This window comes from Octopus sinensis, linkage group LG10 (genome assembly GCF_006345805.1).
Source record: "Octopus sinensis linkage group LG10, ASM634580v1, whole genome shotgun sequence".
Classification (NCBI taxonomy): domain Eukaryota; kingdom Metazoa; phylum Mollusca; class Cephalopoda; order Octopoda; family Octopodidae; genus Octopus; species Octopus sinensis.
This window is the reverse complement of record NC_043006.1, coordinates 30,454,280-30,457,586: the sequence shown is the minus strand read 5'-3', so window position 1 is coordinate 30,457,586 and position 3,307 is coordinate 30,454,280.

Sequence of the window (3,307 nt, the reverse complement as noted above, 5' to 3'; positions counted from 1 at the left end):
CAGTTTGCCTTATGGAAGTTAAAGCTGGAAAGATTCTGAGATTTCTTGTAGACTGCAAGTCTATGCTTTCCTTTGACCCGTACATGTTCAGCTCTACCATGTTGTGATCCGAGAGTAGTGTCAGTGTCACTTTCACATTATGGATGAGATCCATATTATTTGTGAAGCAGAGATCCAGTATGTTACCTGCCCTTGTTGGTTGGAGTATTATTTGCTCCATGTACAGAGTGTTGATGAGGTTATCCATATATATATATATATTCACATATATAGTTAATCCAAACATGAAAACACAAAGAGAAAACACAACAACACGAGGACATGGAACAAATGTAGTATTATTGGACGCTCAGGAAGGAAGGGAAGAAGGAGGGTTTAACATTTCGAGCGGAGCTCTTCGTCGGAAATATAGGAGAAGGAAAGATCCAGAGAAGGGAAAACAGAGGAAAAAAAAAATATATATATATATATATATATAGGCGCAGGAGTGGCTGTGTGGTAAGTAGCTTGTCTACCTGCCACATGGTTCCGGGTTCAGTCCCACTGCGTGGCATCTTGGGCAAGTGTCTTCTACTGTAGCCCCGGGCCGACCAAAGCCTTGTGAGTGGATTTGGTAGACGGAAACTGAAAGAAGCCTGTCGTATATATATATATATATATGTATGTATGTGTGTGTTTGTGTTTGTCCCCCTAGCATTGCTTGACAACTGATGCTGGTGTGCTTATGTCCCCGTTACTTAGCGGTTCGGCAAAAGAGACCGATAGAATAAGTACTAAAAGGCGGTGCTCCAGCATGGCCGCAGTCAAATGACTGAAACAAGTAAAAGAGAAAAGAGAGTAAAAAGAGTATATCCATATATATATCTCCTCTCTCCTCCTCCACTCTCTCTCTCACTCTCCCCCTCATCTCCCCTCTCTACACTACACCATATGACATTACACATCACATCATACATACATACATACACACGTCCAGACCTTTCATATGCACCACATACTCTCTCATACACACACGCACCCTTATGTTGGGGCGAAGTCATTTGACCCTGTTATCTCCCCTATTTTCGCTCTTGCGTCTCACATTTGATCTCTGACTTCTGGCCAGAATCGCCATGTTGAATCGCTAGCTTCTGCATGCATTTTTTTTCTCCTTGTTTCTTTTCTGTGTATCTTTCTGTTGAAGAGCGTAGGCTCGAAACGTAAAAGACTTGTTTTATTTATATTCTTGGAGGCTACGGTTATGGTAGAACTGGAGGAGAAGTTTCAGGTGTGGAAGCAAGGATTAGAATCGAGGGCCTTAGAATCAACCTAGCCAAAACCAAAGTCCTAATAAGTAGGAAGGTAGACCAATCACAAACGCCTTCAGGTAGATGGCCCTGCTCGATCTGTAGAAAAGGCGTAGGTAGAAACTCTATAAGATGCACCAAATGTAAGCTATGGACACATAAGAGATGTAGTAATGTCAAAGGAAGACTAACTAGGAAAATAGTTTTTATCTGTGGCAGATGCTCAGGAGCAATAAACTCTGAAAATATGCAGAGACCAACTTCTACCACGTTCCAGGGAGAAAAACTAGAAATAGTTGACAGCTTCCGCTACCTAGGTGACCAAGTCAGTAGCGGGGGCGGGTGTGCTGAAAGTGTAACTGCTAGAGTAAGAATAGCCTGGGCAAAGTTTAGAGAGCTCTTACCCCTGCTGGTGACAAAAGGCCTCTTGCTCAAAGTAAAAGGCAGACTGTATGATGTATGTGTACGTACAGCCATGCTACATGGTAGTGAAACATGGGCTGTGACTGCTGAGGATTTGCGTAAGCTCACAAGAAATGAAGCTAGTATGCTTCGATGGATGTGTAATGTCAGTATCCATAATCGACAGAGTGTAAGTACCTTGAGAGAAAAGTTGGACCTAAGAAGCATCAGTTATTGTGTGCAAGAGAGACGATTGCGCTGGTATGGTCATGTGGCGAGAATGGATGAAGATAGGTGTGTGAAAAAGTGCCACACCCTGGCAGTTGAGGGGACCTGTAGAAGAGGTAGACCCAGGAAAACCTGGGACAAGGTGGTGAAGCACGACCTTCGAACTTTAGGTCTCACCAAGGAAATGACTGGAGACCGAGACCTATGGAAGTATGCTGTGCATGAGAAGACCCGGCAAGACCAGTGAGAACAGTCATCAGAAAGCAGAACCAAAATTGAGGCCGATCAACACCAGTGGAAGTTGCAGCTGTGGTTAAGCGAACCATCCGATCGTCGTGTCCGCTGCCAGCCTCGCCTGGCCCCCATGCCGGTGGCATGTAAAAGCACCATGTGCTTGCATCCGTTGCCAGCCTCGTCTGGCCCCCGTGCTGGTGACATGTAAAAGCACCATCCATTCGTGGCCGTTTGCCATCTCCGTCTGGCACCTGTGCACCCACTACACTCACGGAGTGGTTGGCGTTAGGAAGGGCATCCAGCCGTAGAAACACTGCCAGATCTGACTGGGCCTGATGTGGCCTTCCGGCTTCACAGACCCCAGTTGAACTGTCCAACCCATGCTAGCATGGAAAACGCACGCTAAATGATGATGATGATGATATCCATATATATACATATATATATATATCATATATATATATATATATATATATTATATATATATATATATATATAAAGTTAATCCAAACAAGAAAACACAAAAAAAACACAACAATGCAAGGACGTGGAACAGATATAGTATTATTGGACGCTCAGGAAAGAAGGAGGGTTTAACGTTTCGAGCGGAGCACTTCGTCGGAAATATATGGGAAGGAAAGGTCCAGAGAAGGGAAGACAGAGGAAAAAAAATCACCAACGGTACACATGAGGTCACATATATATATATATATCATCATCATCATCATCATCATCGTTTAACGTCCGTTCTCCATGCTAGCATGGGTTGGACGGTTCGACCGGGGATCTGGGAAGCCAGAAGGCTGCACCAGGCTCCGGTCTTATCTGGCAATGTTTCTACAGCTGGATGCCCTTCCTAACGCCATATATATATATTATATATATATATATATATATATATATATATATATATATATATTATATATATATATATATAAAATATTATTTGAGACAAAACCACTATTTTGCAAAACAAACAAGGAAAGACTTAATCAATACATAAAATTAATAAATAGTCAAAAAAACCGCCACTACAATCGTTTCTTGTCTTGATCGACAATCTTCAGGTGGACTTCCAATAATTCAGTTACAAATTATAATTTGTAACTGAATTATTGGAAGTCCACCTGAAGATTGTCGATCAAGACAAGAAACGA